At 43.0% G+C, this 24,659-nt stretch overlaps 1 long non-coding RNA gene across 2 annotated transcripts; it reads left to right on the top strand.

Moving 5' to 3' along the window:
* The first annotated feature begins 14,880 nt into the window (after positions 1-14,880).
* Positions 14,881-17,248, top strand: LOC136354253 (uncharacterized). 2 transcript variants are annotated; one of them, XR_010737925.1, is made up of 4 exons: positions 14,881-15,261; positions 15,445-15,646; positions 15,759-16,560; positions 16,963-17,248. It is a non-coding gene; the product is annotated as an uncharacterized lncRNA (long non-coding RNA). The 2 variants fall into 2 exon arrangements; XR_010737926.1 differs by having other exon boundaries at positions 14,902-15,261; positions 15,469-15,646.
* The last annotated feature ends 7,411 nt before the right edge of the window (positions 17,249-24,659 follow it).

The raw sequence follows: 24,659 nt of genomic DNA, 5'->3' as shown, positions 1-24,659 counted from the left end.
GTGCCACGAGTCCACGACGCATGAAGGGCAAATTGCTGGCATCAAGCTAACATTAACTAAACCTATTATATCTTTTTTCTCACTGAGTATTAATGGTTTAATTAGTATACTGGCATTTTACTAGCAATGAATGTTTTCAATATCATGTTAAATACTACTCTATTTCTATCTCTACTACTTAAAAAATTTAAAATGTTTCCGTCGTCCGTAATAACGAAATCAGGGTGAAAAAAACGTGAAAAAAAATTTGTATTAAAATTTGTAAAGCTTCCGGTTAGAGTTTTCGTCTGTCGTCAAAAAAAAAATTCATCGCACGTGCGATCGATTCCGCTTTAATCCTTCTCCGATGGCAAAAAAAGAAAGAAAAAAATAATGCGAGTCCACATCAAATTTGGACCTAAATCCTAGAGAAAACACTACTACAATAACACAAGATTAGATTCAACAACACTAAGAAAACGCGCCGGAATGGGAGGGTGCCGCCGCCGCTGCCGGCTGCTCCCCTCCCACTGGATCCGGTGGAGGGGGCCGCCAGGCCGCCACCGCCTCCCCTCCTAGATCCGACGGAGTGGAGGGTGTTGCCCGCCACCGTCGAACCCTCATGCGGCCCCATGGCGAGGGAGAGGAGGTGAGGGCGGAGAGGAACCACCGCCCACGAAAGGAGAGTCGTCGTCGCAGGGACGTCGGGCCGCCGCCGCCTCCCCTCCCGCTAGATCCGACGGAGGGAGGGCGTCGCCCCTGCCTGCCGTCTCTGGAAGGGAAGTGGGGGAGATAGAGCGGCGCCGCCGGTGGGATGAGGGGAAGGGGGGAGCGTGCCGCCTGTGGGAGGGGGGAGGGGAGGGGGGAGAGGCACCGCCGATGGGGTTGGGAAAGGAGGAATGATGAAGGGAGAGAGGCGTTACCGCCACCGTTATTTTTAGAGAGAGAGGGGGAGGGAAAATGATTTTATGGTTAGAGTTTGGGCTGTTGAACTTTTATATAAGTCGGGATCAATCAGGATCATCCATCAGATCGGATGGCTTCGACATCTCCCGCGTCGGGCCGAACGCCATTCCCAGGCCGCCAATATGGAATAAGTTCACTTTAGGTCCCTTAAGTTGTCGTCCCCGATTTTGTTCCCAGGCCGCCCACACTTTTGGGCCGCCTCATGGACCGCGTGTACGCTCCGTATGGAATAAGTTCACTTTAGGTCCTTTCAGATGAACTTTTTTTATTTCATTATGAATAGATTTTCTTAAAGAGCTCATATCATGTAAAGCTAAACCTTAATCATATAATATTTTTATATTTGTTATAATTTCAGTTTACTTGTTGCAACGCACGAACATTTTTTCTATGTCAAAAAAAGGACCACGACGTACAAGTGAGATATATGCCACACGCACCCGCAGGCTCATGTTTAAACGAGATGGCCAACAGATTTTCAATTACAGGTCTAATTGTTCTATTTAGGCGATTAAATTTGTTTTCATTTACAGAATTAGTTTGCTCTATTTAAGCTTTTTGAAAATTGCTAAAATTTGAGAATAACTTTTCCTACTTCATATTAAATTATTTTTAGCTAATGGAATTAACGGAAAATAATTATATATTTTTATCCTTTTTCCAAAGGTCACTGCAATTTTATTTCATTATTATTATGAATACGATTCCTTTATCATTTTTGCCCAACACTATACATGATTAAAATTATCTTCACCTGTTGCAACGCACGGGCATCATTGCTAGTATATTATTAAGACAGCTTTAAAAGAAAGCACCACGTTCATTGTGGAGGCTAAAAATTTTCATATTAATTGGAAAAAAGAAAAATATTTACACCGTTAGATCAAGATGGACCTAAATTATTACGGTTTCTATCCACAAATTAGATGATATCAGAGTTGTATATAGCTAATAAAAATCTATGACTTGAAATATAGAATACATAGGACACAATTTCTATATAGGAAATCAAGACGTATTAGGAAAGAAAACTAGATGTATTAGGAAATTGCGTTTCAAACAAAAAAAAAAAACTGATCCGATTCAATAGAGGAAACTAATAATAGCTTCCAGCAATGCAGCCGAACGATGCACTGCCAGATTGCATGGAAGCCAATTCTGACCCTATCTATCAGCTAGCAAGCACATTAAGCTATGGGCTACCTTGCTCCTTCCACGCGGAAGCTATGGGCAAGCCAAAATTTTGATGACTTAATTAAGCAATGGCTATAGTTTTTAAACAACTGAAATTAAAAATAAAAGTAAGAAATATTAAAATAATAGTCGATATAGAACACAATACGAGATTAATTAAAATTCAAAATAAAAAATAAAATAAATTCTGAAATCAGAAAAAAACATAAGAGTTCAACAAGAATACAATTTATAAATAATAAAGACTATTGAACGAAGAGACCATCTACGAGAAAATAGTTATAAGGGTTCAAGTATGAATATGATTCATAAATAACAAAATGTTGAAATGAAAAATACGGAATTTTCAAACAAAAAAAATCATCTAGAACACATATGACAAATGACAATAAAGATGGGAGAAACAACCGATGTGTAAAGGAGTATAGTGGAGATGGTTGATGCGATATCCAAAAACTATTAATAAAACATTAAATAAAATCTCAATGATGATTAAAAGAAGGGACAACAGACGGGCCATTAAGCAACACGGTCATGACGGTTGGCGGGACTTCTATAAAATAAAAATAAACCCCAATAATAATTATATTCGATTTTAAAATCTCAAATGACGGTAAAGAAGGGAGGCAACGGGCGAGCCGTAAAGGAGTCCAATGCCAAAGCCACTGATGTTTTGGCGGGAATTCTAGAAAGTAAAAAAAATGAAGCTAAACGATAATTATGTTCGATTTTTAAACTCCCAGTGATAATAAAAAGAGACAGTGGACAGGCTGTAGAAAAGTACAGTGACAGCGTTCGACGAGCCTTCTAAAAATTATAAAAACGAAATCCAACGAAACAATAAACACTAAAAACTATAATATCCATTTTTTAAATGTTACAAGGAGAATGAAAAGAAACGGTGATAGATCGAACAAACAAATAAAGAAGACAGTGATAGAAATAGGGGTAGACAGAAGCAAATAACCGGTGTGACTTCTTAAAAAACCTATAAAATTAGAAACACATGATGATAAGGTTTATTCTTTCAAAGTTTTAAAAAAATGAGATAGCTATTTAATAAATATTAAGTAAAATCATATTAAAAATAGATAATTTTGTATGGGTGCTAGCCGCGCAATTGCGCGGGCCACCCAGCTAGTTAGATCTATTATAAAAATACCAATTAAATTATCTCCAAAACCAATTAAATTAAGTAAAACCGTTGCCGAACCACCGCCGTCGCCGTTGCCGTCACCGTCGCCGCCGCAGGGACGATTGGCCACCGGCGGCTCCCCTCCTGCTGGATCCGGTGGTGGGGGAGAGCGCCGCCGCCGCCGTCGCCGGTGGTGGGGGAGGGTGCCGCCGACGCCGCCGTGGGTGGTGGGGGCGCCGCCGCCGACGCCGCCACCGCCGCCGGATCTAGGGCGGGAGGGAGGCGAGAGGGGAGGAGGGAGCCGCCGCCGGCCCGCGGCTGCCGCCACCGCGGACGGACCCACCCGCCGACGCCGTCGGATCTAGGGCAGGAGGGAGGCGAGAGGGGAGAAGGGAGCCGCAGCCGCTGCCACAACCGCCGGATCTGCCGTGGGAGGGAGCCTAGAGGGAGTGGAGGGAGCCGCCCCCACCCTCGGATCCGCCGCGGCCGCCACCAACCCGCCGCCGCCGACCCGAGAGGGAGAGGAGGAGGAGGGGGAGCGCCGCCGCCGACGTCGCTCGGGGGGAGGGCGCCGCCGTCGCCGTCGCTCACGGGAGGAGGGGTGCCGCCACCGCTCAGGGGCGCGGAGGGGAGGGCGGCGAAGGCGAAGTGAGATGGGAGGGAGGGAAATGGGCTAGGGTTTCGGCGGCTGAGAGGGAGGGGGTTTTGTTTCCCCCCTATCGACGCTCGGCCGTCCGATCAAAACCCTAGAGATCGGACGGCCGGTGTCGTCCGGGCCGAAATCGGCCTAAGAGGGATCGAGAGTGAGGCCTCTTTTCCGGCCCAAGCCCAGGTTGCGGCCCGGGGGAGGAAAAGTGAGCCCGCGCGTGCGCAAAAGGTCGTGGGCTGACCGGCAAGGGCCGGAAATAAGTCTATTTTAAGTCCCTCGGGCCGAAAAAAAGAGAATAAGTTCATTTTTAGTGCTCATTTTCTCAGAAGCATTACAATTATATTTACTGAATGTGTTTATTTCGAAGCAAACCTAAAAGAAGTATTTCCTTTCTTTTTCCAATTAAATAATTGTTAAATGATGTATTTCCTTCTTTTTCCAATTAAATAATTGTTAAATGATGTTTGTATTAATAAAATTAGCAATTAAGCTCTGAAAATTCTAATATAATTTCAAAGAGCGTAACTAATCATGGAGAATTTAAAAAAAAATTAAATTTAACCATGTCATTTTATTTCTCACACTTGCTTTACTTGTAAGTTTATTTAATTATACACATATACCTACTTAAAAATACCAAATATTTCAGCGAATTTGTATTTTAATTAATTGCATATTTTTCTTATATGTACGCTTCCCGTTGCAACGCACGGGCACTTTTGCTAAACCAACCAACACTTTTGGTCAATATACACACTCCGTAATCACCCGGTGTAACGCACGGGCACTTTTGCTAGTATATTATATAATAGTTAAATTAGACTTTGACTAGCAATTCTCAAAGTTACCCCACTCCCTACGTAAAAATAATGATATGTCAAAATGGTATCACTAAATTTAGCATGAATATAATTTCATATATTATCCACTCCCTACGTAAAAATAATGATATGTCAAAATGGTGTCACTAAATTTAGCATGAATATAATTTCATGTATTATGTGTTTTCTCTATTCATATAATATTTAAAAATTGAAGATCGTATATATTCTTTTTGACACCTATCGATGTCCTTTATCTTCTACTTAAGCTTCGTTTGATCTAGCTTGGTGCCTGAGCTTATGCAGGACGGACAAAACGACGCATGTCATTAGTGCAAGATTAATTAAATATTAAATATTATAAATCTGAAAATGGATTTACTTAATTTTCGAAGTTTTATATAAAATATATTTTTAATAACACACACGTTGCATTTAAATATATACCATTTAGGTTATGATTGTCAAAAGATATTTCTTTTATAAAAATTCAAAGATCAATGGGTAGATCACTGGAAACATGCTCACTGTTGTGAATAGAATTGATTGAGCGAGAGAGATTGAGTGAGAGAGAGAATTGCACACCAGAATGTCGAGAATGAATGAGCGAATCTTTATTGATAACAATGGTTACAATATATAGGGGGGAGAGAGGCAGCAACAGAAGACGCGATGGTTTGGGAACCATCGCGTCCCTTGTTAGAATCGCCGTGAGGCGAGAAGAGGTGTGGGGCACGACCAACCGTCGTGTCCCAGATTTATTGCTGCTTTATTCATATAGATGGATGAGATCACCCAAATATTTCATAACACTCACAATAAACAAGAGCAGCCAATCCTACAAGTACTTTTTAATATGTAGTATATAATACACTTTGCCAATAAAAAATAGTCTAATATATCAATCATCTGTTCCCACTCATCCAAATCCATAAGTCATATTGCTTGCTTACGAGACATTGATGCACAGCACACCTACTGATTAGCTGACATACAAGCACTTATGTCATCAAGCACCAAAGCACTTATGATTTTTGCAAACGGACCATAACTAGTGACGTCTGCAAAATCGAGTGGCATTTTCACAGACAGCTGCTTAAGATGCCTGTCTTTAAGGAGCCGTATGCGAAAATAAAATTTAAAAAAATTACAAAATTTGAAACTAATGTATCTCACTCATATGAACTTCAAATTAGATGATTCCTTTTCCTAAATGTTTCTAAAATCATGCTCTATCATGTTATTGTGTTATTACTTCTATTACCTTGAGCACTTTTTGTTGTGACTTTGTTTTATCAATTAAATATTTGAATTTCAAAACTTCAAATAATATTTTGAAGCAGTAAATGATTTAAACTGAAAAAGTAATCAACAACAAAGTTGTATAACTCATCAAAATCTATAAGTTCATTTTAAACATTTCTTCATCCGACAAAGTGATAGTAACATTTTTATAAAATTTACATATCTCTCTTATTTTATAAAACTATATATGAGATATGTACATTTTGTTAACGATCTTACAAATCACTTTGTCGGATGAAGAAATGACCGAAGTAAAAGTTATAGATCTTGATGAGTTATACCATTTTGTTATTGATGACTTTTTCAGTTGAAATCATTTAGTATTTGAAAATATTGTTTGAAGTTGTCATAATTTGAAATTCAAATTCAAACTGTTCAAACAAAGTCATATAGAAAAATGACCAATACAAAAGTTGTAGATATTGATAAGTTATACAACTTTATTGTTGACACCTTCTCCATTTGAAATCATTTACTACCCACAAAATTATTTGAATTTCTTATATTATAAAATTCAAATTTTATATAGTTCAATCAAACTCAGATGGAGAAATGACCAAAAGAAAATTAGTAGATCTCAACGAGTTCTACAACTTTGTTTTTGACAACTTTTTCATATGAGTTCATTTAATATCATAAAATTTAATTCGAAGTTCTTATATTTTTAAATTAATTTTTAATGACTATTTTTGCATGTGGTCCATTTTTGCATGCGGCTCCTTAAGTGGTCCGCATGCAAAAATACCACCCCAATTTTTTGATCTTCCTCCACTCTCTTTTCCCTCCCACCATTTCAATTTTTTTCTAACTCATCTCCTCTTTCTCCCCTCTATTTTTTTTACCCTCCCCCATCTCTCTCTTTCTCTCCTCTCCTCTCTTTTTTTTTCTTCTGTCCTCTCCCTCTCCCTCTCCGAGAGTGTAGGCCGGGCGGTGATGGCGTCGGTGGGCGGCGGATCCGGCGGCGCCGCCCTCGGGAGGGCCGGATCTGCCGCCCTAGGGAGCGGCTGCGGCTAAAGCGACGGCTGGCGCGCAGCGGGGGCGGCGGATCCGACAAGTGGGCGGCGTCGGCGACCTAGCTTCCTCGACAGTGGCGGATCCAGCGAGTGGTCGGCCTCGGCGACCTCGGGCCTACCACGACGGCGGCGGGAGCGGTCGGTAGGCCTCCTCCTGCCTGGATCTAGCGGCGGGAGTGGTCGGCGACCTCGGGCCTTCCACGACGGCAGTGAAGAGGGCGGCGACGCGGGCAGTGGGCCTCCTCACGCCCGGATCTGGCAGCGGGAGCGGTCGGCGACGGTGGACCTCCTCCCGCCCGAATCCGATGGTGGCGGGCCTCATCCCGCCCGGATCTGGAGGCGGGAGCGTCCGGCGGGAGCGGGAAGAAGCGGAAGCGGCGGCAGGTGGCAGCGGGAGTGGGAGCGGGCGGCGGCGGGAGAGGCCGGCGAGCTCGGGCGGCGGTGCTGCCGCCTACGGCTAGGGTTTCTGTCACGCCCAGAAATTCACTAGTAATTTCCGAACTTATTTGTGCATAAAATCCTCGTCCAGGAATCAGCCGAGGTACACAAACTGACAATTTAATATACAGATTCATCAAATTAACTAAAACGATAAATACTTACTTAAGAGGCACTTAGTCCTCACCAAGAAGAAAACTGCAGCGGAAAATAAAATCTAGCGAAGCTCCGGCTCCACTCCCACAGGCAGCTCAACTGGGGTATAAGCCAAACGTCTTCTCCTTCTGGATCCTTTTTCTTCAACTGAGGTTGATTGATTATTGCAAGGTGAGCATATGACATACTCAGCAAGCCACACAGCAAATATGCAAGTGCACAAGGATACCAAAGGATGGCATAATATTGGCTCATTTGCAAAAGCAGTATTTAGCAAAACATTTAAGAGAAGTAAAACAGTGGAGTAATTAATCAGGAATTTTAATCAACACTGAACAGCACACCCATGCTGCACAGGCCCAACCATTCTGAACAACCATACCCGGCTGTACAGATCTAATCTCCAAACCAGGAATTATCCATTCCAAACCAGGAGCTAAGCAAATTATTACCAGTTATAACATCCATAATTATTATGAGAGGTGTGGGACTAATCACGAAAAACATTGCTCAACTCGCCCATAACCGCGGGCACGGCTATTCGAATAGTTTTACTCTGGCCAGAGGTGTACCACTGTACCCACAAGACACAGCCTCAACATCATGTCTACCATGCGTCGCGATACTGGAAAGTACCCGAATAGAGGCTGTGACAATACCCTTTGCACAACACAACTCACCACAGTGCACCATTCCCGGATCATAGTCACCCCCTTATAAACAAGGTATGGACTCCCCAGCGACCCCCGTGGGCTTATCTCCGCCACTTCTCAACCTGGTGCTCTGCAATGAACCATGCTATACAAAAGGTAAAGCCGTTGCCCACGCTGGCTTGTGGTTAGCACGGTTAATGTTTCACAACAGTAGCTCGCGAACCGGTCCTTAATTGTCATGAGCACGACTCTCAAAACCATGTGCTCACAACCCACCATTAACAAGTTTTAATTGGCAAATAATTAATTAACCAATCACGATTGACCATCGTGAGCTACCATTAAATATAACCATAAGTGATAGTGAAACATTAGTTATCCCAAAAGTGAGCTAATGTTTCTAAGCATGGCTAAGCAATTATATCTAATATCTAGCTGAACCAATATATAAAGCTCAACTAGTCAAGTTATAATAACCCAAGGTATCAAGGAATAGAGTAATCAATGCAAAAGGGCCATAACAAAGAATAGGTTCACACCACCCAGTGACATTCGAAAATAAATGCACAGTTGAAATAAATAGAGAGTTTAAATATAGGATCAACATGCTCAAAGGATTGTGTTTAGGATCTGTGTGACTTGCCTTGCAATAATCGGTCTTCAAATAATCTTCTTGAATACTTCCGGCGCACTCGCGAACCTTTGCAACGACGGAAACGACAAGCTAACACGCAAAACGAAGAAAAAGACTAATAAAAACCAAATAAACAATACATAAAAAGTAAACAAACATGTAGATCATAATTTTAGATGAATTATGAGACTTGAACGGCCTCATTCTGACTTCAAATGAATTTATTATGAATTTTACAAGATTAAATCTAATTAAAGCCCATTTAAAAAGAATTAAATAAATTTAATTCAATTTATGGACAATTTTAATATGTAGATCTTTATTTTACACAACTTTTGCAACTTGAACCACATTAAACTGAGTTCAAATGAATTAGTTATGAATTTTTAAAGATTAAATCGGATTAAAACCTTTATTTGGATTTTAATTGAATTATGACGCAATAATGAATTATTTTTGAAAAGGAAAAGAGAGATTATTGCGTCAGCGGCTAGGGTTTGCGGTGGACCGGGTGCACGGCAGCGGTTCACGGAAACGAACGGCCGAGATCAACCCTATCCAAAACGGACGGCCGAGATCGATCGGGTCCACGGCGGCTCACGGAAGACGACTCCGATGACGTCAGCGATGACGTCACCGACAGCGGCGGCGGCTCGGCGGAGCAGACGGCTCGGGCGGCGCACGCTCGCCGGCGAACGGCGGCACTTCGGCACAAACGGAGGGCACCAGCACGTAGATCACGGCACGGCGAACTCACCGATGACCAAATCCACGGCGGAAGAGCAACGGACGGCACCGGCGGCGAGGAAGAAGCGGCGGCGGAGATCGGGTCGACGACGGCGACGGCGCTCCGGCGGTCTTCGGCGGCGGCGAAGCGGTGGACGGGGACGGCGACGACCTCGCGAACCCGACGGTGGCGACGGCGACCGACGACGGCGGCTGCAACGGCGGCGCGACGCGACTGAACCGACGGCAACGACGGCGGCGACTAGGGCTACGCGGAGGCGGCGCTAGACGCGACGGCAGGCTAAGGCAAGAGAGGCGGCGGGTAGAGGAGAGCTCGGGGGTCCTTTTAAAGGGGCAAGGAGGCGGCGGCGAAGGCCCACGGCGGCCGGTGACGAGAAGGAAAGCTTCGGGAAGAACGAATCCGAGACAAACTTGAATCCAACACTTTCCAAAACGATTTAGCCGATGTTTCCAAAAGAGAAAAGGTAGAGGAGATCCCGAGGATCATTTCCCCTCTATCAATTCGGCCGGAAACGGAAAGGATCGATCGAATTTGGAAGGGAACGGCGGCGGCGTGAAACTAGGGTTTCGGGCGGCGGCGGCCGAAGGAAGACGAAGACTGACAGGTGGGCCCCACCTGTCAGCGGGCGAGGGCGCGCGCGCGCGGCGGCGGACTAGACTGGGCCGACTTGGGCCGAAGAGAGAGAGAAGAGAGGTTTTGGGCCGACTTTCGGCCCAAAGCCAAAAGAAGACTTTTAAAACCTTTTTCAATTAAAATTATTTCTTAAATGCATTTCCATTTATTAAAAATACTTCCTTAGCTCAAATAAATCCCAGAAAAATCTAGGAATTATAGAATTAAGCAAAGTATTTAACAAAATTTTATCTAGCCCAATTTTATGTTGAGATTTAACAAATTAAAATTAGATCTTCTCTTTTAGGCTTTTAAAATCATTTCTAAAAATTCCTTTTAAACAACAATTTATAATTTTAAGGATTTTTAAACAAGAAAGCTCTTAACAAATATAATTAGATCATTAATGATCAAATAATTACTGAACTGTTCTTTGTATCATTTAGGAATTGAGCTCTGAAAAATCCGAGAAAATTTCAGAGAGTTGACTTAATCATGGAGAATTTAATAAAAATTAAATCCATCCATGCTTTATATTTAGGAAATTTTATTTCCCACATTTTACTTCACTTGTAAATTAAAGATCATTTAATATAAATTCTATTAATAATTTATTAAATAATTTATAAATCCTGAAACGAAAATCAGGATGTGACAGTTTCCTTTGTTTTGAAATTTTATTTTTTTTCGTGATTTTTTCTCTTTCATGCGGTCGGCTTAAGCGCCCGCAGGATTTTCGCATGCGGTTGCCCTGGCTGCATGCGAAGATCGTGATCTTTATCCGGATCTTTGCAGGCGGCCTCTTATGTGCGCCGCCTATCTTCGCAGGCAGACCACAACCTTGGACCCTGGATATATTTTTTTAGGCGACGATGTGGTTCGGAGGTGCATACCAGCCTAGAAAAATAAATGGTAAACGTTGCTAAAAATCGTTTTTCTAGTAGTTTCAAGGCTAGCTAGCTCGAGAGCTACAAACTTTTGCTAATAGTGATTTTAGACATGAGTTGGGTTATTATGTCTGAGTCTTTAGACTTGACTTGTGTTCATCACCCTTGAGCTCTTTCAGGCATAACGAGTTCACTCTGAATCCCAAGTCGATCATGAACCCATGGTTTCCCACGTCTACCGAGCTCATCCCTCCCGACAATCTCCATTATAAATGAAAAAAAAGATGCTACGGTGACAGACAGCATGTATGCGCAGTATTTTACAGTTCTTTCTCAGCAAATTCTACGGTGCAATAATGTTCACATATGACTTGTCTATTTAATTAAAGTCTGCGGAAACAGATCCACGCAGTCATGATGTGGCCATGCTTCTATTAAAATGCAGTTGGATTGCTGTAATTTTGACAATTTGACCATTTTAAAAAAGTTATTTTGAGATTGAACCGTACCAAAAACTAATTTCAAAAACTTGGAGCTAGCTTTTTTTTCACTATTTTGCATGCATAGATCCATCATACTCCCTCCATATTAAATTTTAATGTATGACGCTATTGACTTTTTAACCAACGTTTGATCACTCGTCTTATTCAAAATTTTTATGCAAATATAAAAATACTTATGTCATGCTTAAAGAACATTTGATGATAAATCAAGTCACAATAAAATAAATTATAATTACATAAATTTTTTGAATAAGACGAAAGGTCAAACGTTTGTCAAAAAGTCAACGGCGTCATACATTAAAATACAGAGGAAGTAAAAGGTTGTTTAAAATCTATATATCTTCTATCTATCTATCTATCTATCTATCTATCTATCTATTATCTATCTATTATTATATACTAAAAGTCCATTAAACTTGCTACAAACGCTCCTAAGGCGCCATGTGGCATCCTATGAACGCTCTCGAGTCGCCACATGTCACTCAAATAAAAAAGAGAAATCTAACAGTTGATTTTCATTTAAATTGGTGGATCCACTAATTTTAATCGTTAGATTTATATTTACATAAAAAACAAAATCTCCCTCCGTCCAAAGTACGTCGTACGTACGATCCCTCCACACCGTATGTATTACCCATCTAACCTCCTTTTCTTTTTTTCTCTTTTTTTTATCCCCATAATGATTAAAATTATTTTTTATGGGCCTAAAAAGCCCATCAACCTACTGGATCCCCAAAAAAGCAAAAAAGAAAAAAAACATAGCACATACACTATTTGACAGAAAAAAATGGTACGTACACAGGCACGTACGAATACTTATATAGAAAAACAAACGATCTATACTTATCCTTACATATGACTATATAAAACATGGCATATCTATCTTATCTCTAATATTAACATATTAATTACATTTTAATTTAAAAATGATTACATATAACCATATTAGTCTTTATGCATTTCAGATCGATCTTTTTTTACATCCAGATCGATCCTAATATAACTACTAGAGACTGTGAAGCCACCGTGTGTCTTTCTACGTTACCGAGAGGTTTTGCTTACTCTCGGTAAGATTCCGAATATACCGTGTATTCCCACATAAGAACTCGGGAACATCGAAAAATTACCGTGTTCCAAGCCGATACACTCGGTATTCGTGGGACCCACTGTTTTCACGTGACGGGGCAGATTTTTTTGGCTTCGTAGGTTACGATTTCCGTCAGCGCCAAGGATGGGAAGCGCTGTTTCCGTTGGCGCGAAGGATGGCGCGGCGTGATTTTCGTTGCCGCGGAAGGATGGCGGGGCTGCGATTTTCGTTGGCGCCAAGAAACAGTAGATTCCCGAGAATATTCAGTACATTTGCCTTCGGTAACAGCCCAGGCCCACCTGTGACCCAATTAGCGATGCAATAAAAAATTAAGGTAGAAATAGAAAAGAAGTGATATAATACCGGACCGTACTTTTGGTATTATATATATTTAACATGAATAAAGCATAAAAGTGATAGGTTAAGAGATTGAATGGACAAATCAGATGAGGTTTATTGTACTTTATTTTTGAAAAAATACAAATTACCCCCTAACTATCGTGGTCGATCGAATTACCCCATAAGCTCGAATACTAGATATTTCACAACCTAAACTTTTAAAACCGGATGAATTACCCCATGACTCTATCTAGAGTGGTTTTCGTCCTACGTGATGTATACGTGGCAGTCCAATCAGCATTTTTTTTAAAAAATCAGTGGGACCCACATGCTTCTCTTCCCCTCACCCCTCTATCTCTTTTATTATTGGGCAATTGCAAATTTATCACTACTTTAAATTGTTATTGCAAGACTGTCACTAGAATATTGTAAAAATACCATTAGAACTATCATTCGAGTGATATCCTTGCAATATTGAAAAAATCGGTGGCAAATTTGCAAATGCCCCTTCATTATTCATTATTCATCCTGCTCTCTCTCTCATCTCTCTCACGTTGTGTGCGGCAAGGACGGTGGTAGACAGTGGTATCGGGGGGAGGGCACGGGCGACAGTGCTCGCGAGGAGGGCACGACGACCGGTGGGCCGCGTCGAGGAGGATGGTGGGGGCAACAGCGGCAACGACTAGCTGGAGGAGGTGGGGTTCGAGATGAGGGCAGCGGCCACCTGCACTGCTCACCTGCGCTCGCGCCTGACGACAAAGAGAGGGAGAGGGGAAGAGGAGAGAGGGGGTGAAAGAGTATGATAGGTGGACACCAAATTTTTTTTAAAGAAAATGCTGTCTACGTTGCCACCCGTACGCCACATAGGATAAAATCGCTCTGGATTGGATCGATGTGGATAATTCATCCGGTATTGAAAGTTCAGGGTGAATTGGAGTATGAGAGTGAATAGAAGTACGAGACAATCATATTAGAGTGGAGAACATATGTCTCACCTCATACAACAAGCGTCTTTGTATGAAATGCCTACCACTAAAAGAAAAATAGTCGTTAAAGCGAGCATGCATGCCACGTATTGAACTTCAAACGGGATGAGTATGTTTCACCACAAGAAATAGCATTTGTAATTTTAGAACAAAAGTTATTTAATTTCTTTGTATTATTGTCATTTGCATTTTCTTTATTTAGCCGAACCCTCATCCTTTTTTTTAGAATTACACAGTACAACGCAGACACTCACAATACACGCACACTCACCCCAAATCACCACAAGCGCCTCGCTGTCGGCGGGTACGTTGCCTACCACTGAAAGCACAATACCGTTAAATCCTGGAAAATTCGCTCCCATGGGGAGTCGAACCCAGGACCTCAGATGTTACTGAGGTTGTTGTAACCACTAGGCTACAGGCCCTTTCGCTACATCCTTAAAATACCATTATCAGGTCCCTAAAGCTGGTTGATTTGTTTTCATTTTTTTCCTAAGTATTGTTGAAACAAACTGATTTATCGATGAAAACCACCAGGCTGACGTAAATTCCAAATGGATTTGTTTTTTATAACAGGATGAGTTAAATTGGGGTTAGTCCATCACATAGGGGTAATTTGCATATATCTTTATCGTTTGTTTTTTAAGAACAACTCATGATAACGTATCGTGCCCCACATACCAGAAATCGTGCCGAAAATTTGGCGGGCGCCAAAAATCTGGCGGGCTCTTATCCAAACCTCTTGGGTGGCTAGGTCAAAACAATCCCCAATCCTCGCGTCCACCACTCATCCCCATCGACGCGCTCCCCAGTCCCCCCACCCCCACGCGCCGCGCCGCAAACCATCGAGGCCCCCCGCCGCCGCGCTGCGCGCTAACCAGACCCCCGCCGCCGTGCCGCCCCAATGCCCCATCCAGCCCCACGTAGCCGCACCACGCCCCCATCCAAGCCGAGGCTGCCGCGGGCTCATCCCCATCGAGGGGCCCCTGCCTTCATCCCCACCTTTGACGGCGGTCTCCATCCTCTGCTCCGGGTGGAACGCTTGAAGTCGTAGCTCCGTTTGTGACCCCCGCCTACTCCTCCTAGGACGCCACTGTGGCAGAGGCAGGCGACTCCGCTCGGCCATATCTACATCAGTGTGCTTCATAAACGAGAGGTCAGTAAAGCAACTCCATGTTTCCATCTGTTGCTCTGCAGCTTTCCACAAGGAACCATGGTATGTTAATAGTTGATATGCATTAGAATTAGAGATTTTAGTATCAGGGTAAATTAGTTCTCTTTGGTCAGAAGTTTCTTGGTCGGGGGAGAGCATATTCAGAATTTTCTGAACCTCTTGCAGCTCCGTTTGTGCTTGGTGGTACAGATTATTGTGAACCGAAATGTTGTCCATTTATCCTTCGAAAAGAGTGTTGTCTGCTGCCATTTCCGGATTTGACCTGTGTCTCTGAAATTAATATCTGGAGACTGTATAATATGCTAATGGAAAGGGGACCAGGTTACAGAAAGATGGAGGGTGGAGCAGCTAAATTCTTTACATTCCGGTTAGAAATACTTTGTGCCTTACATTAAATTATATTCTTCTTGCTGAATTGAAATTAAGTTACTTTCTTTCACTGAACAGTTATGCACACATTTCTACTTGGTTAATTATAGGTGCTATTTGACTACGCTGTTGTGATAGAAACCAGCAATTGCTGCATTGCTTGAGATCATCTTGTACGGGGTGGCGCATGCAGATGGTGCAGCATTGCTGCATGCAGGATCTCTGGATTTTTGTTTTTTCCCTTCAGTTCTTGTTTTAATGCTCTTGCTTCTATCTGTGCTGTCAAATTGATTTGTGAAGAATACATTTCTGCACTAAGATTCACAAGCAGTTGGTTCCATGACAGTATCCTACCATGTCCTATTCTCCTGTATCTGTTTTAGATAAACAATTTTGCCTCTTTTAAACTGTAACAAGGGGTAGACCATAAATTAAACATCGAGTTAAGACTGAAGATTGCTAACACCCTAATCAGAATGGAGGAGTTCTGTTAATTGCTGCTTGCATCTTCTTCTATTGGTTGTGTTTTGCACATATTGTGTGAATTGAAACTCTAATTCAGTTTGCTACAGTGAATAAGATTTCAAATTTTCCTTATGGGAGAGAGGATAAGATTCAGTTTTTCTCCAAAAATATATTAATTTCCTGGCAATGCAACACAAGATGACAATCATTTCTTCATGTGCATAATATTTTAATATTCTTTTTGCAGAAAATCATTGTTTAAACTATTTGTGATATCATGCATGAATTGGAGAGGCTACAGAACATCATGGAAGCAGTGCATGGAGCTGATAGCACCAAGCACTCTGCATGATCAGGATCAGGGTGAGATTTAGGGCTAGCGACAGAGCTTGGATGCAAATGATTGCTATATCCCAAAAATTGGTTGGATCTCTGTCTTGATTGAAGGTAATTTTCTGTCATGGTTATTTTATATCAATGTGTTGTAAATTTGTTTAGTACGAAAGGAAAACAAAATGAAGATTAAGAGATCCATTATAGTGTTGATTAAGTTTAGAATCACAGTGTTGAACAATGTATATCATACTAGGAGTCTATATTTGCCTGTGTTGTTGTTAGGCCTTCACAAGAATCAGTAGCAGAGATGTTCTCCTTCATTCTTTTCTGTGCAGTGGTGTATACACACACACATTGAGATGCGCTTGCAAGTTGTTTCATGCCACCTCTTTGTCATATGGAATTTCATACTTGTCTCACGTTACTTTCATTGACTTGTTGCTTCATAATTTGGCGTGGAAAATAAACTATAATATTATTTGGCACTCAGATAACTTTTATGTCTGATTTCAGGCATATAATGATCATGGCATCATGCCAAAGGACTGGGGTTGATTTGTGTTGTCAATGCACACATTTGGTTAGTCAGCCACTAAGATGTGTCTATTGCCTCCCAGCAGAGGTTGTAAGAACTAAGGCTCATTCTGCTTCTATTGAGTTATGTGTAGCTAGCGACTTTGTAGATCCATTCATGTTGTGTTCTTGCCTCGTGATGTTCTCATTAATACTGGGGAATCTTCAACTTATGTTCACATGATATTTTTCTATGGTTCTAATTTGTTTTTGTGATGCTTGCCTATGTTCTGCCTGTTATGTTTGCGTGAAATCTGTCTGATTGTTGCTTGTTATATCCGTACTGTACAATCATGTATAAGAAATCAGTAAATCCAGGTGTACAATGTTATTTAGTGTTCATTCTTGGCAAGTTACTGTGTGAGCTACACACACGGGAACGATTTCAACATCCCCGTGTGTCTACTACTATAATCCTCTCGGTAAGCTCTCTCCGGTTACCGTGTTTTGCGTACCACACACGGTAACGATTGTTTTTTTCCCGTGTTTTCGTACCTCTCGGTAACACTCTGTTCCGTTGCTTCCATCCCGTCTTGTGCCGTTAAACAGATTGTTACCGAGTGGTTCCGTTCACTCGGTAATTTTGTACATCATCCCGACTGTACAAGCTTTGTCGCACGGGAAGAAACTCACGGTAAAGGTGTGAAGCCGCCGAGAGCGCGTTCCCGGGAGCTTGCTCTCGGTAACTTGTGTTACCGAGAGTTTTCGAGATGTTGCCGAGTGTTTTTGGCACACGGTAGCTTCGCAGTCTCCAGTAGTATATGACTACATAAAACATGTCACATCTATTTTATTTACAATAAAAAATACTGCATCACATATTAATTATATTTTGATTTAAAAATTATCACATGAACCATATTATAATCTTTTTATGCCTTTCTCAGTCCAATAGTGCTAACGATTACTCCCTTTATTAGGTTTAAATAACTCACAAGAAACATCATATTCATTTACAAACGCTCTCAAGTCGCCAAGTGACACCTACAAATACTCCTATACCGTCATGTGGCGCTCTAATAAATTTAGAGAATTTTTTTTAAAAAAATCTAACCATCAGTTTTCATTTATTTCGGTGAACCCGTTATTTTAACCAATAGATCTATAATAGAAATAACATTAGATTTATATTTATAAAGGCCCACATACATGCCATTCATACGTAGCTGTACATACGTACTTCATACACCGTGTATACTAAAAGCCCACCGGGTCCCCACATTCCTTCTTTTTTTCTTTTTCACTCATATGAGATACTAAAAATCCATTAAATTTTCTATAAATGTTCTAAGTCGCCATGTGGCACCTACAAACACTCCTATATACTGTCACATGGCGCTCTAATAAAATTAGAGAAATTTAAAAAACAAAAAATATTATATGTAAATAGAATATACAATGTACTACAAACAATAGTTTTTTTTTGACTGAATACTACAAACAATAGTTGACTACAAGTACATTACTACTATGAGTAATACTATTCCTACACTTCTACAGATGCTTCTAAGATAGTGATGCTCTAATAAATTAGAGAGAATCTATGAAAAATTATATAAAAAAGTAAAATATGTATCCATCAATTTACAATTAAATCAATGATCCATTATTTTCAACCATTAAATTAGATATACTAAACTAATCCCTATGTGCGAAAAACCGTATAGTTCTCTACATACATACACAACTCCTACATAAGTACGTACACAAGAGATATAAAAAGAAAAAAAAGAAAGAGTGTGTGTATATTATCCATCCCATTTGGTAGTTTTCACTTTGTTTCCGGCTCTAAAATATTCCCAAATTGAGGATATATAAATGAAGCAACCACTCCTACGGAGGTGGTACACCAAGCAATGCCATATGGCACTGCCTTACGCCACCCTTTGCTCCACCCTCTTCCTGTCGATTTTCTCGGAAGTGTATTTTTTACTAAATGTAAAAGACAATCATATGAACTAACATAAATATGTGTAGAAGCACACTATGAGTACACATGCGTACACTCTATCCCTATGTTAGAAATATATTTGTCCACAAAAAAGAAAAAAAATAAACATATGGACGAGAGACTACTATTCGCCAAAAAAACATACATGTAACTGCATTATATCTATTTTTATGTCATTCTCATCCAAATAGTGTTAACAAATTAGCACAAATTCCAACGCATATTAAACACTACGTACATGCATAGGTGAATTAGATGTATAATACAAGTAAATAATATTAAAACCGTATGTTAGCAAATGATCATCGTGTGAGCCAATATTTTCTATGTGATCCTCTGTCACGCCCAGAAATTTAGCCCAAATTTCCAGACTATTTTGTGTATTAAATCCCTGTCCAGGACCAGCCAGGGTACACAAAACGACAAGTAATACACAGTTCCAAACGTAAATAAAGCGTAAAATACTTACAGAAGAGGCACTTAGTCCTCACACCGAAACAAAAGCAGCAGCAGCGGAAAAAGGCGATCCTAGCGAGGCTTCAGCTCCACTCCACAGGCAAAACTCAACTGGGGTCTGAGCCTTGGTCCTCTAACTCCATCTTCAGCTCAGAAGCACTACACTTCTGAAAAGGGGGAATAATAGCAAGGCTGAGTACAACCACCGTACTCAGCAAGCCACACCAACGATGCAGACGTGCAAGGGGGAACACAAGGACGGTTTGTGGCTATTTGCATAAAGGCGGTTGTAAAACATTTTATTGAGCAAAACAGTAAAACTGTTGAGTAATTAAAGTAATATTAAAATCTCCACTGATCAACGCTACACCACGTTGAACAGGCCCAACCAACCCACCTGGACTACGGTGCATTGGGTCGATTTATTAAGGTGGGACTAATCACGGTGAATCTGGTCGATCGCCCATAACCGCGGGCACGGCTATTCGAATAGTTTTACTCTGGCCAGAGGTGCACAACTGTACCCACAAGACACAACCCACCGACATGTCACCGCGTCATCATGTGCCCATGATGCACACGTCACCACGTCGAGTGATTGTGACGAGACCCTTCGCATAACCCTCCCCTAACCATCCACACCACGCTAAGGTTTCACCCCCACCCCTCAAAAGGCAGTGGGCGGTCCCCTCTTGCGCCACGGTGAATCCGGCAGCTGGACAACCGGACACCCCGGCCGACCCAACTCCATCACGCCCACCCTCGCCACCGGTGCCTAGGAAAGGGTCGAGCTATACTTCAGATCAAGCAGTTACCCATTCCCGCTTGTGGCAAGCGCTGTAAGTCTTCCAGGGTTTCCCGTGAACCGGTCCTTAATTGCTATGGGTGCGACTCGCAAAACCATGCACCCACAGCCCACCATTCAGTCGCATTTTAGTTGGATAATTACGACCATGAAACATGGCCAGATGTCTCGAGCACGCAGCTCAACAAGATACTAGAAAGGTCTAAAACTGTAATTATCCCATCGACTGAGCTAGTGGTAATTAAGCATGGCTAAGCATATAGTTCTAGTTAGGTCACATAAGTAACACGAGCTAGTCAATTTATCACCCAAGGTTGACAAAGGATAGATATCAAGTAAACATGGCACAAGCGAGCAGATAGGTAAACCCTATTCCCATGTAATTAGCAAGACATGCATGTTTATTTGCAAACGGTAAAACATTTATAAATTGGGATCAACATGCTCAAGGGGAATGTGTGACTTGCCTTGCTTCTTCACTTTGATCTTCCGAACTCTTTTCCTCGCGACCGCGGACTTCCGAAACGACGGATTCTACACGCTGGCACGCAAAACGAGGAAAAACTCTAATAAAAACCAAGGAAACAGTACATAAAAACTAAACAAACATGTAGAGCTCAATTTTAGATGAATTTTGCAAGTTGAATGGCTCAATTCGGAGTTCGAATGAATTAGATATGAATTTTAGAAGTTTTGAGCCATTTTAATGAATTTCTAGAATTATTACCGATTTATTGCGCAATTTAAATCAATTATGACGTCATCCGACGGGGGGAGAGGTGGCGCCGGCAAGCGGGCCCCATCTGTCGGTGACTCACGGGCGGCGGGCGCACCGTGGACCGAGTCCACGCACGCGCTGGTCCGCGGGCGCACCACGTGGCAGACACGTGGCGGCCACGACGGACGGCTAGCGGAGGTGGCGCCGACGTGGCGCCACAGAGGCACCGACGCGGGCGGCACGGGAAGGCCACGTGGATGGCCCAGATCGCCCCGAAGGAGGATCGGGCGGCCACGGGCGAGCTGGAGCCGGCTCACCGGTCGGCCGGCCGGGAGCGATGGCGCACGGCCCGATGGTCGCCGGCGACGACCACCGGCGCGATGGCACGCGCGGGAGGCGGCGAAAAGAGGGAAAAGGGAGAGGAGACGGAGGGGGTCCTCACCGAGGAGCGCCGGCGACGGGACGACCATGGGGAGGCGACCGGCGGCGGAAAGGATGGCGGCGGCCGACACGGGAGGCGACGGGAACGGCGTTCCGACGACGCCCGACCATGGCGGAGCCGCGGCCGAGGGCCGGCAAGACCTGGGGAAATTATTGGAGCGTTTAGGGAGGGAAATAGGCGACCGGAGCGGTGAGGAGCGGTGGTTTGAGACGACAACGGCGGTAGCGGAGCTCGGGTCGACGGCGGAAAGGTGGTTGCGGCGATGAAATGGGAAAACGGAGCGGGGGCCGAGGTGCGGCAAGGCACGGCGAAGCCGGTGGTGCAAGCGGCGAGGTGCGGCGACGACTAACGCGGCGGCAGCGGCCGGCTGAAGGCGGTGTGTGGCGGTAGTGGCTCGGCCTCGCGATGGGAAGGTGGTTCCGGCGGTGGAGGAGGGAGATGGAGTGGATGCCGGGGTGCGGCGAGGCGCTGTGATGCTATAGGTGGCGGCGGTGCAGCGCGGCAGCGACGGGAGCGGCGGTGGCGGGCGGCTGGAGATCGCCGGCGAGCGGCGGTGCGTGGGCTCGGCGCGGGGAGAGCGAGGGAGGGCGCGGCGGCTTGGGGAAAATGGGGGAAACGGAGGAGGGGACTCGGGTGAGGGTTTTTATGGGCGAGGGAGGGGCGGAAACGGCCGGGGATGGCCCCTATTTGGCCGGCGACGTGGAGAGGTGGAGGAGAGAGAGAGGGTGTTGGGGGATTTCAAATCCCCCACCACTTGCGGGCGCGCGCGCGCGGGAGATGCGGGGGGGAAAACGGCGCGGACGTGGGCGGCGAGGTCCCACGGACGAGCGCGCGCGCGCGGGGTGGAGGAGGTGGGCGGAAACGGCGGCGTCGTGGGGCGGCTCGGGCGGCCATGGCGGCAGTTGGAGCTGGAGGAAGGGGATGACAGGTGGGGTCCACGGGTCCCACCTGTCGGGGAGAGAGGGAGGGAGAGCTGGATGGGGGACGTAAAACAGACTTCACGAGGGAGAGGGGAAACGGGCCGACGGCCCAAGAGATGGGGAGGGAGGCCGGCCGAGAGAGGGAGAGAGAGGGCGCGGGCCGCGGGAGGGGAAGAATTCTTGGGCCGAAAATGGCCCAAGGAGGAAGGGGAGTTTTTGTTTTCTTTTTTATTTAATTGATTCGATGAACTTTGTGCCATTAAAATTACTTCCTGAGCTCCGAAAATTCACGGAAAATTCCGGAGAGTATTTTAGGACACAAAGAATATTACAAAATATTCCCGGCCAATGATTTTTAAGGGAAAATTTTAATTCTCCCATTATTTCACTTGATTAAATTGATTTAACTTTTATTTAATTTCTAGAAAATGCATTATTTAATGATTTTTAATCCCGAACGAAAATCGGGGCGTTACATCCTCGCCACTGAAGCTATTAGATAGTCAAATGATCAACCACGTTAATCTTTTTTAAAATATGTCTATACTACTAAAATTTAGTACTATTGATTAACAATAAATCAACTCAAGACATAAAAAAACATTTTTTCATTACCTCCATCTTCTTTCACTCATTCCCTAGAGGGTGCCAAGCATGAATCTCAACTGACTTACGTTGTAGTGAACTATGCAGGTGCATTATTCGGTTGAGGTGGTCCGAGTTAGAGGTTACCGTTGAAAATATAGCTTAACTGACCTACTTACCAATAAAATTGTGCTTCACACATGTCTTGAGGAGCACAACTATATCAATATGAGACCCATGAATTAAGGCATTAGAGAAAAATCCTTAATGGCTATAGTCGGCTTCACCCAGTCGTTAGAGGGACATTCTTATATAAGTTTAATGGGTTTATCCTATTAATTGGTAGAAGTGGTACTTTTAAATATTTATATACAGATTTGGACACATGTGAGACATGGGCACTTGGGTATGATGTGGAGATTTTTTTATGACATTAATGATGTGTTGGGTTTATTTTTAGGTATAACTGCAATTATATCTATTAAAAAAACAATCATATTTCAAGACAATGACAATAAGTAGTGGTGATAGGCGAATTTACATATAATCGAGACAAAGTGATTTTTTTGGTTTGGATATGATACGCATTCTTATCATTTAGTACATCAGAATCTATGATCTATTTATTACAGTGAATATAGTGAGATAGGGTTTCTTTTAGTATTCTTTTTATATACAATAAATAAACTGCCCGCGCATCTGCGCGGGCTTCCTTACTAGTTATAAAAAAAAATGTGTAGCTAAAGTGGAAATGCATATATAGATCTAACCACTGTAGAAGAATCTCTCGAAGATTAGAAGTTCAAAACCTTCCTCCTATATTTTGGTTGCTCTCCGAGAGAGAAAAACCTCAAATGTGAACAGGGTTTCGGGGAGAAAAAAGGCTATATAGCCGGGTCTTTGCAGGCGGCAGAAATTTGGCGCCTGCGAAAATAGATCTATGCAGGCGGTCCCTTATGTGCGCCGCCTGTATTCGCAGGCGGTCTACTTATGTGGTCCGATCTTTGCAGGCGGACCACTACCTTGGCTCTGGGATACATTTTGTTAGGCGGCGATGTGGTTCGGAGGTGCATACCCGCCTAGAAAAATAAATGCTAAACGTCACAAAAAATCATTTTTCTACTAGGCTAGCTAGCTCGAGAGCTACAAACTTTTGCTAATAGTGATTTTAGACATGAGTTGGGTTATTATGTCCGAGTCTTTAGACTTGACTTGTGTTCATCACTCTTGAGCTCTTTCAGGTAGGGATCAAACTGGTTCGGATAGTTTCCGTCCGTCCGGACCAATTTTCGGATTCGGAAAAATTCGGTCGGAACTATCCGGAATTTCTCGGATTCGGAAACGAATTCGGATTTTTTTTCTCGGATATGAAAACTGTCGAAACATGATTTCGGCAATAATAAAACGGGGTAGCGCACGAGACCTAAAAGTGGATGGATGTGGAGACAAAGGATTTAGACAGGTTCAGGCCCTCTCAATGAGAGGTAATACCCTACTCCTGTTTGGGGATTTGAATCCGCCGGGTGTATTATAGATCTGACGATCTAGTTGTGTCATCTGCCCCCTAGAGGGCCTCCTGCCCACCTTATATAGGATGGGGGGCAGGATTACAAGATAAAAACCTTAACCAATACGGTATCGGTTTCCTAAATCAGGACTTTAGGCCGTTCCGTAATATACAAGGAAACGTAACACCCAAGTCATGATCTGTTACATATTACATAGATATAAGTTATCCCCTATAACTAGTCGGATAACCA

Source organism: Oryza sativa, chromosome 11, assembly GCF_034140825.1.
Source record: "Oryza sativa Japonica Group chromosome 11, ASM3414082v1".
NCBI classification, from domain to species: domain Eukaryota; kingdom Viridiplantae; phylum Streptophyta; class Magnoliopsida; order Poales; family Poaceae; genus Oryza; species Oryza sativa.
The sequence above is the reverse complement of the archived record's forward strand: the minus strand, read 5'-3'. Positions and strand labels throughout refer to the sequence as shown.